This window comes from Dendroctonus ponderosae, unplaced genomic scaffold, assembly GCF_020466585.1.
Source record: "Dendroctonus ponderosae isolate FM_Combo_2020 unplaced genomic scaffold, Dpon_F_20191213v2 Dpon_F_20191213_5, whole genome shotgun sequence".
NCBI lineage: Eukaryota > Metazoa > Arthropoda > Insecta > Coleoptera > Curculionidae > Dendroctonus > Dendroctonus ponderosae.
In genome coordinates, this window is record NW_026018715.1 from 1,856,582 (window position 1) to 1,867,317 (window position 10,736).

General features: G+C 32.4%; 1 protein-coding gene across 5 annotated transcripts in view; it reads left to right on the forward strand.

The window, feature by feature from the left end:
* LOC109544375 (interaptin) overlaps positions 1-10,736 on the forward strand; it is a 104,498-nt gene that overhangs the window by 3,155 nt on the left and 90,607 nt on the right. The window lies entirely within an intron of this gene.

Consider the following 10,736-nt stretch of genomic DNA (forward strand, 5'->3'; position numbering starts at 1 on the left):
TAAGGGCACTCTATCATTTCGTAATAAAAGCACGTCACCGGAAATTGTGTCTATTTAAAAAAACCCACATTTTTTAGGCGAATAGCCAACGAAAAGGGTTTGAAAACATGAATATGCTTCAGCCATATAAAACTAATCTACAATTAAAAAGTCATTTAATTGACTAATCTGTTTTTTATTTAAGGTTGAAACCTAAAATGTTTTAAATTTTGGCGAAGGATTAGAAAAGAATTGGGGTATTATAATTGGTAGATTAGCACTTTCAATAATCCACCATTAAAGGTGCGGAAGTAATGCTCCCCGAAATTCTTAACTTTCGTTATAGTCCAAAAATTAACGATTTCAAAGACAAAAAGTCTCAAGTTCAAGTTTTTCCTAAATACATATATTTTTTAAGAACTGGTATTTTGTCACAATATTCTATTTATGGGTGATTTTGGGGTTAAGATTTTAAAACAGAGTTGCATTTTGTTGGAAAACTGTAGAGGGCGTCACCATGTTCCAGAACAGTGGGGCAAAAGTCTCAAAGTCGAAAAAAGTTATTCGTTTCTAACATATAGGGTGCTGCATTATTGAGGGTATTTAGAACGCCCATGTACTTTCGAACAAATACGACGAAGTATAGTAAGACTTCGCAATGCATCGAACCCGGAGGTTGCCAGTTATTGATTATTAATTTTGTACTATTGTACCTGCTCTGAAAATGGATCCCAATAACCAAAGATACAAGAATATATAGTATACATATAAATTTTTGTAAAACTTCTACTACAAAAGTTATAACTGGAAATGTGGTTAAAGGTGGTCGGAAATATACATTTGTAAACTTTCAGACGTTTGTGAACGTCACTCGGATACTTTCAGAATAATAACAAAAATACGATTTAAAATTTTAACGTTTAACGCCATGTATTTCGAAATCATTTTCGGCAGGATCGTCTGCGCTTCTTGACATATTTTGCTTAGCGACATCTCTAGGATCTTGCCACCTCCACTCCGAATCAACTTTTTTAAACCATACAGTATTTTAGTTTTGCATTAAATTTTGTATTCTCCTACGTGGTTTTCTTGGAAAGGGCATACATCATAAGACTTGATTTGCACAGCGGATTTCAAGAGTCAGAGTATGTGCAGCATATGTTATAACTGGTAACACGCATTGTTCATATACTTTTTCTTCAGACATATGAGTTAAGACATATTAGTCAGACTACTTTTAAATATCTATTGCAATTTGCCAAAAACAGTCCAACTCAATCCTATTCTACGCTCTATATTGTGGGTTTGATTTGTATTTCGTGTCCGAGGTATTTGTACAATGCGTCTTTTTTACTTCGGAGTAGTTAGTCTATTATAATGTTTTGTGCAAGCACTGGATTTGTCATTATCTGAGTTTTCCTAGCATTTATACGGAGACCGACCTCAGATGCGGCTTGTACTGTTTCTTAATTAATCCGTTTTGCGTTGCCGATGTTATCTATGATAAGAATGATATCATCTGCGAATCCAAGGTGCGGCAGCATTTCTCCATCGATACTGATGCCTTTAGGATATCGTGGAGTTTTACGGTTGTAGTAGCATTCCTGTATATGTATTCTATAAGCCTTGTATATCTATAGTCAGTCTATTCTACAGTGGTCCAGTGCTGCTATTATTGATGTTAGTTCAACCGTATCGAATGCTTTATTAAAATCGACAAATACCAAGGCTAAGGGTTGATTGAATTCCACACATTTTTTTTCAAAATGGTTGCCCAAAATATGTTCGGCGGAACATTAGTGTTTCGCTTCCAATACCGTTTGCTCAAAATGGTCTTCAGTACCTATTATTTGCACTAAGATAAATACCTCATAAAAGTTGTAAGGATCTTTCTGAAAGTTTTTGTATTTTCCCAAACTGTCAACGTCAGTTTGAATTCGTCTCCTTAATAGATATTTTTGTATCTAGTAGCCTATAATGAACAAGAGTATTCTAAGTTTCCCATTTAAATTAATTCCTAGGGATCGAGTAATTCATTGAGCGGGTGCAATCATTACCTCGCCCTATCCATCTAATTAGATGCTGGTGGTTTCAAATAATTACTTTCGTTTAACATAAAATATGGGAGAACATCGTCGAGCATAAACCACATTTGTCATCCAAGTTCAAAATATAGGGGATCTAATAAATCTAGTAATTCATTTCGCAGATGCTCTAAATAATTTTTGCCACTTATTTAGTCGGGTAAAGTGATAGGACTAATTATGAAAGTATTTATAGTTGTCTCCCCAAGAATTGATCGTAAACTCGTGCTGGTAAACAGCTACTTTAGTCGCATAATGGTGTTGTTCACCATCGACATGTTCATTGCGCCACTCCGACTGAAACAGGCTTTTCACCAGTGAATAACATTTTTTAGATAAATTTCGAATTTAAATTTCTGTGTTGAATCAACCGGCATACATTTTTGTGTCGTTCCAAATAATTGGGTGAAAGATCTTGCACTCGTTAAACGAGAAATGAGTGCAAATCAGTTCTCTAATCCCTATATTAACATTATTTTTGCTTACCCTAGCTTTAAACTAAGGGGTTGAAATTTTTTTCAATCAGATTCAGAATATCTTTCTTAGAATGTTTGAAGACTATTCGGAAATCTTTTACTGTACAACTCTGCACTCTACAAGATTCTAAACTATTTATTTGGCAATATTCAAAAACTGATATCCCAGGGGACATTTATTCATTGTTGTGCTGTACAGACGTGAGAAAAATTATACTTGCATTTTATTTGACAATTCTCGTGTAGGTTCTTGATAATTATCTTTCACGATATTCCAGTACTAGTCCAAATTAAAAACCTACACACCAGAATAAATAAATAATTTTCAATTTCAATTTATTATTATTAATTCCACTACAATTTTTACGTATAATTTTTGCAATTTAATACACGTTTATAATTGAAAACTATTGATCTTACTTATTTAACAAAAGTACTCTCCTACCAATCAAAACGCACTATTTAATTTGTATATTTTATACCAAAACTTACGTTCTAAGAAAAAGGCAACAATGACAATCGGTTAACAAACATTATATGAAGTATTTTTAATTTAATTTTAGGTATTAAACTAGCGCATTTACCCTGAAATTTAGCCACTATTGAACGCATGTTTAGCTTTGTTATTTATGAAAACATTGGCCACCTGAGCGTGATGCCCGTATGTCTCCTTTGTTGAGACAATTGGATTTGAACAAATATCAAATATATGTACAGTCTTAGACACTACCCGCTCTACACAACCTCACCCCCAATCCCAGAATCTACTTCTTCTTCTTGTTTCTAATATGGATAAATGTAAGCAGGCTATCTTACCTGTTCATTGCCAACACGTCCTCCTCGGAGGATGAGGTCCAGCATTCCCTCCAGCGCTTTGGTGGTCTTTCCTGTGGTCTCCTTCCTACTGGATTGTTCATTTTTGCGTTATAGCGAGCCTGTTGTCCTCCATTATTTATACATGTTTGTTCCAGAATCCTCTTCTCTGTCTCACTTCCTCCTTAAGGTCTTCATTACAACTGTTCTCATCATTTGTAAAGTTCTGCTTGTATTTGGTCTTGTTTCTGCAGCTTGTGTTATTATAGGTCTTACTGCCGTTGGACATATCTTGACTTGCTTTTCCTATTTAGATAGTTGTTTTTTCTAAACAATTTCTCTCAACATCCCGAAATTCGAACCGCTTTCATTGTTTGCTCTCTTACTTCGAGAGGTAAATTTCCATCGCTTGATATATCGGCTCCCAAATATTTCAAATTCGATTACGATTTCCAGCTTACAGCTTATCGGTTTCTTTGATATTACTAAACATTTAGTCTTCACTGTGTAGATGAGCATATTTAGTTATTTTGCTTTGGTGTTAAAATAATGGAGTAGTCTTTGGAGGTTGTCTTTGAATCTGCAATCAGATTTCTGTCCCTTTTTAAAAATGGGTATTATTATACTGTTCTTCCATTCGTTTTGTATTTTCTGTTTTACAATATTCTTAAACAGGGTCAGTATTTCATTTTGTAATTTTTTGCCTCCGTATTTAAGCACCTCGTTAGTGATCTCGTTTGGGACAGCTTTTTCTATTTTTAAGGGATTTTAAGGTGTTTTTAATCCTGTCATTGTTAATTCATGTCGTTGTTTTCTTCATGATCGATTTTTGTCTGTTCCTTATCCTCCTCTTCCTCTTTGTTTTATATATTCCTAAAGTGCGTTTCTTATGGTTCTGTCGTAATTTTATTGGTTCGTATGGTATCTTTGACTTCTAGCTTATTTCTTAGCTTCTTCATATCTTTCTCTGGCTTCCATATAGGTCTCTTTCCATTACTGTTGTCAACTTTTCCCAATAGATTTATTTTAGTTTCCTTATTTTTGCATTTGCCTCGTTGCGTTCTCTTCGATAGTTTTCCAGTTCTCCGTAAGTAGTTATTATTATTATATAAATTATTTTTAAACGAAAACAGATATTTGAAAATCGACTGTTAAAATCAAGGCTTTCTTATACCTTTTTTGACCAGAAAACGGTGAAAAACAGAAAAGCTTTCTCAAAAGTAAAATCCGGTGTAGCTCAAGAAAGTTATTTTGCTTTAAATGTATGTAAAGTGCGTCGGTGGTTCATGAAAAAGAGCCTTCACCGAATATTGAGACTATACATAGCTATAAAAAAAGTTTTTTGAGTTCCTGAAAGCGAGTTCAAGTTTTGCCAATCTGTCTCCGAAATCAACCACATTTGGACTAGACAAGCTGAGTTAAATAATCGAATTTTAAGCTCAGTAACTTTTCGTCGCTTTTTTTCGTATTTTTCAAAGATGCCCTGTGGAAACCGCACCTGAAACGCAGAATTGTACATATATTTTTTAAATTTCTTATCCCACACGGAAATACGTGGAAGCAAACATGCAAACCACATAGTTTAATACTCTACTACTTAGAGTATTGAACACAATAGTAAAATAATTGCAATAGTAAAATATACCAAAAATATAGGAAAGAACGACTTTCGGATAATTCTTTTTTGTTTTCTATTGAGTTGCAAAAATCCAAAATAAATAGAATCACAAATAAGTATTATTATGAGTATCTTTGCTTTGCAGCCTATCATTTACTTTTTTTTTTATTAATCGATAACTTATCTCGTTTGAAGTGTTTTAGATTCTTTATTACCATAATCAATAATTGTTCAATTAGAAAATTAAGTTCTTCTTCTTCTTATTAATTCTTATTAATTCGTCTTAACAGCTTTTTGGATTTTAGAAAAAATATTTTCCATTATTCTTACCCATTAGACATTTGTTGAAGAATTTCCAAGTTTGCCTTGCAATAGTTGCTTTCAATCGAAAGAGACATTTTTTATAATGCAGGTTGATTTCTTTAGTTGGTATCTCTGAAGGTGTTGCGATAACTTTCTTCTAAAATATTTTTTAATTCTACAAATAATAAGTAGGTAAAAAGATTATGCAATTGTCGATTACATTTTCTTCGTAAAAATGTAGTGTAATTACATAATGGTACCTTGCAGCACGAAAAACATTAAAATGTCAAGTTTCTTGAAATTTGCTGCTGCGTTTCACATGCGTCTGGTCTTAATTCGGTAATACGGCTCTTAAAAATGGTTACCTCATCTGTTATGAGATAATTATGGTGAGAAGTAGACAGCACAATAAAAGTTCATTAGTGTTTAGAAATAATATTCCTTTTCACTACTAACTAGAGAAATCATGAGTACTTACTCCATTCCCATAATTAGATGTCATATTTAATAAATTAATAAACGTACAAAGTTAAAATTACGTAGAAGAAAAAAAAATTTCTAGGACGTATGAAGTAACAGTTGACAATCGAATTTCAAATTTGTATTATGTAGTAGTGTAAGTATTGATTATTATCAAATGAGTACAATTTGTAAACAGTAAAAAACTAGTTGAGTACTACAAAATGAAAGGACAAAAAACTGCACCGAAACAAAAAAAAACACATTAACAAACAAGATGAATTTCAATAAAGTATTATTAATATATTGGAATAATTTAGTTATAATTATCGATGAAAAACTGGGTTTTCAATGGCTAAAAGTAAAAAACTTTATCTCACATATATAAATTGAATAGCATTAGGTTGAAATTATTTAAACATTTGCTGGTCACATGGTCTGTGCTTCATTTGCTTAGCAGCTGTCCTATTTATGGTATGTGTTCTCCAGATATTTTCCCAGCCACATTAGTCAAATAAGGGATTATTAAGATTTTTTGCATGCCATTGCTAGCATATCAAGTACATTACTAGTAAGATAGTAATATGATACAAAATTAGCGCATTTTCCATAGAAAATAGAACCTCAGGCCAGGTTGCTTAGACACACGCGTTTGGGCACAATGTTCACAAGGATTCCATTGAATGTTTTAATTTATGATTGTTTGCAAACATCACTGTTTTAAGCGCGATTCATTAGATTAATTTTTTCTTGTCTATAAACTCGCCCCTTCTCCGAAAGAATGACTCTAACTTTAATTGACCTTGTACATCGTCTCGGTTGCTTAAGATTATTCATCTGTTCGTCTACTCATTCATTTAACCGATACAGACACGTCAAAATTTGCCGGAAAGTTACGAATTTCAATTTTATACCAGACTGATTATACAAGTATATTCATGATTCAGGTGATGTTCAAATAATCAACCCACTGGTTTCTTGGTCTTTAGCGCGAATGCCTGGATGACTTAACTTATTGAGGTACTGTCTTTGGGTAGTTGTTTAACTGGTGGCTACATCGAATCGACCAATTTTATTATGCAGTTTTTGGTACCGTGGGTTTTAAAACGGCAGAATGAAATCATACTTTGACAATAAAAGTATTTCAGGACGAATGTAAAATATTTTAGGTTATTCTTTGAGTCAAAATAAATATATGTTTTTATATAAACGTGGGCCGGAAACGTTCAGTTTTCGAAGTAAGGGAGTTGAAAAACAATATACAAATAATATTTTATAATTTGTAAGTTCTAATTAAATTTAGTACATCTACAAAAATTAAATAATATTTAAAAAAATCTACCATGGGCCTGAATGCATCGCACAGATAGAACGGCGAATTGAAAAAAGATGATCTCTTTTAACACATGATGTGTGACATTCAAACACGTTCTTTAAAATGTAAATAAAATAAATAATGAAATTACATTTTTAATAAAAATAATAAAACTCACCTATTTGCTAATATGTTTGGAAATTTCGGATAATGTTCGCCTTTAAATAATAATAAATAGTCAACAAATTTGCAATGTTAAAATACGATATTTTTTATTCAGGTTGATTCAAAATCAGTGTTATTCATTTTAAGAGGATATAGGGGCTCACTTGGAAATTACGAGAAAAATATTGAATTTATTTTCGTAGTTTTTAGGAGATATTACCAATTGAAAATCGCATTTCAACTTTGTTAATAAGTGTTCTTTTGGTATGGTCCCATGTTCGATTGGTAGTTTATAATAGAATCCTTAAGCATTCGAAAAGAAAAATTTCGATCTTTTCTTCAAATTATGAGAATTTTTTATATTAGAAAAGTAATCTTGTACACATTTTTGATCCACTGGTTCTATCTACTGGGAAATATCTACTAAAGTTCATTTTTTCAGTGTTCATATTTTTTATTTCTTTAATTAACTAACTTTAATTTAAGATTGTTTAATTTTTTCGTCTCTGTGACATTGATCCTGTTGCAATTGCATTATTAATTCTGTGTAGCAACACTTCTTTTGTGTCTAGACTCGTTGGCCCCATAGGCCATTATTTAATGGACTGAGGTCGGGAGGTCTAGGAAATGCAGTAATTAAATAAATTCGCATGTAGGGCCTCAAATTGGTGGAGGAGGCTGCAGAATCATGTTGACAAAACCTTTCCTGTCGTATATTAAAAGAACATCATCCATCATTAAAAATGTCTGTTCCTTTCTCGATTTAAAATCCCAATTAAAATGAAGACACCAATCAAGTTATTGCCATCATTTCCATCAGATGCTAACATTAAAACAATGTTGAAAGTTTAATTTTAAAAGAAGCATGCGAATTATCTTTTACCTATTGATATTCATTAGAAAAATTCTTAATTCTATCCCGAGTCAACTGCGCTTCATCAGTAAATAAAGTACAGTATGTATTCAATAGTATAGAAATCTATAGAAACTATGTATCCAGAGTCTTAAATTATCCAAATACAGAATTCGATTCTCAATAGAGGATTGGCTTCTTGGATATGTTCGACGGGTTGTAGATGAAAAGGTTGCAAGTTATTCCCTTTGAGAGTTTCTGTTGAAAGTTTCGTTCAAAAGTAGCATGCGGATTATCTTGATATCGGACCATTAATATTCATTATCAAAATTTTTAATATCATCTTAAGTGAACTGCGCTTTGTCAGTAAGCAAAATATAGCTGTATATCCAAGGTTTTGAATTAGGTATCCAAATACAGAATATGCTATTGGCTGGCTACGTGGAAATGTTAGATGTTGGACAGGTTGCAAATGATAAAGTTTCAAGTTATTCCGTTTCAGAGCCTCCCAAACGGCTTGATGAGATGGAATCTGTAACTGATTTAGCAGATCTGTCAGGTAGTTAAATGAGTTAATTTTGACCCATAGATTATGCCCTTAAAATAATTTGCATTTGTTCTGAAAACCAACTGATGTAACATATTTGCATAAATATAGTCTCGTTCGAAAGTAGAATGTTAACTCTTATCGAAATTAAAATTGGAAAACTTAAATTGCTATTCGGAAACACATTTCTGTCTTTTTTCTGCGTAAACCTGAAAAATGCTATGTTAGTCTAATAAGCATTTTTTAACAGCCAGAATTCTTATTTTTTTTATTGCATTAAGTAATACATTTAACTACCCATAAGGCTGGATTTGTCTGTGGATGATGAAGAAATCTAAATACAGTTACCTCCTTACTCTGGTCTACTGCATTAGTGACTAATAAATTGATCTCTGAATAAAATTATCTAACAAATAATAACTCCTGAAACCATTATTTTCATTGTCAATATACTTAGTAGTAACCTGCCGCATAGAATTTCCCAGATACAAAGGTAGCAATCTTTAATAAAATACAGTCAGGAATCATTTTAGAAGCAAGGCATATATTTGTATCTGTTAAGTATCTGAGATTTCATACCTCCCCTTGTACATATTCATCAAATATGACTCGTGGTTAAGAATAACGACAAAATAAACTGTATTCTTCGGGTACACCCACAGGTTAATTTTGCTAAATCGGAGGTTAAACAGTTAAAAAGTGATTCGACTTGACACTAAAAATACATTGGCAAACCCAAATTTGCTACCGTAACTAACCCATAACTTTCTTTACTTTAAGATCGCGTCGTCTTACCGTTACGACACCAGACGACCTTCCAAGGTAGTCTGGTTTTAGTTGTTAGTCGTATGTCGGTGAGCACGCTTGTAAAACATATACTTTGCTGTATTATAATACATATTTGTTGCATGATTATTAGATAGCTGGGTTTCGGATGTTTTTTTTATAAATTGTATTATACGTTTTGTAAAGTGGTGTGGGTTTATTAAGCGAAAAAAATGTTACCTAACCTTGACGTTAGAGTTGCAAGAGTATATATATTTGAGAAATCACTTTGGAAGAATTACTTAAATGGATACGCTATACATAAGTAAAAATACTTTGAAGATGGTACAATCCTCAGTTATACAGTGGTTATATCAATATTGCGTCCAATGACTTACCAAATTCAATTTCAAAAAGACATATTGCATTCTGGCAGGTTTTTGCTTGGTAAGTAGGTAGGTCTATATCAGGTCTAATTTGTAGACCTGATATTAAGGCACTGCATACATAAGTACCGATTGTAATTTGCAATACAAGTTAAGAAAAGATAAATTTCTTAAATTTAAAATTCCTGTACTTTTACAAAGAAAGGCCGCTATTATGATTAACTAATTTATTTATCAGTTAGTCAAACTTTGGATTATTTTAAACGAATACTTAGGTAATCACTAAGTTCATACATCATCTTCAAAAATATTTTTCGTGTACTGGGCTGGTAAGTCCTAATCATTTTAATATAAACAATGTTCCTGAGTTTCAGTCATTTATTTAGAATATCAGAATTTATTCAATTTTCTTAAAAACGTTTCGGTGTTTTTCCCACCATCATCAGTTTGTCTAAGTGGTTATAATATTTTGTCCATACATATACCAAAATTATCGGAACACTTTAAAGTTACAATATACTTAAACATTCTAAAATTATTAAGACTAAAGCCTGTACTTGAACATTATTTATTTCAGACAAATTTTTTACAAATTTCTTACTGCAAACTTATCTACGAGTCTTAATTCTAACATCTTTATAGTGTTTTACACTCTGTGTACTCTGACATCCCTGACTTAACCTACCTTAATCTACCTTAACCTAATGTGGGCACATTACCCCTAAGTTTAGACCTAAATCAAATACAACTTCTCTTGCTACTTAAGCTAACTTAGAGCTAGTCCTGGTCCTCTAGGGACTCCATGGGGGATATGGTCCACAATGTTAAATTAACTAACCTAATTATGTACAAGTGCCCTCTACCTTATTCTACTTAAAAAAAAACTTAAGCCTACTACATCATCTCTTGCTTCCTAAATCTAACCTAAAGTTAGCCCATGGTCCTCGATGTGGTGCTGGAACTGGTCATCGCA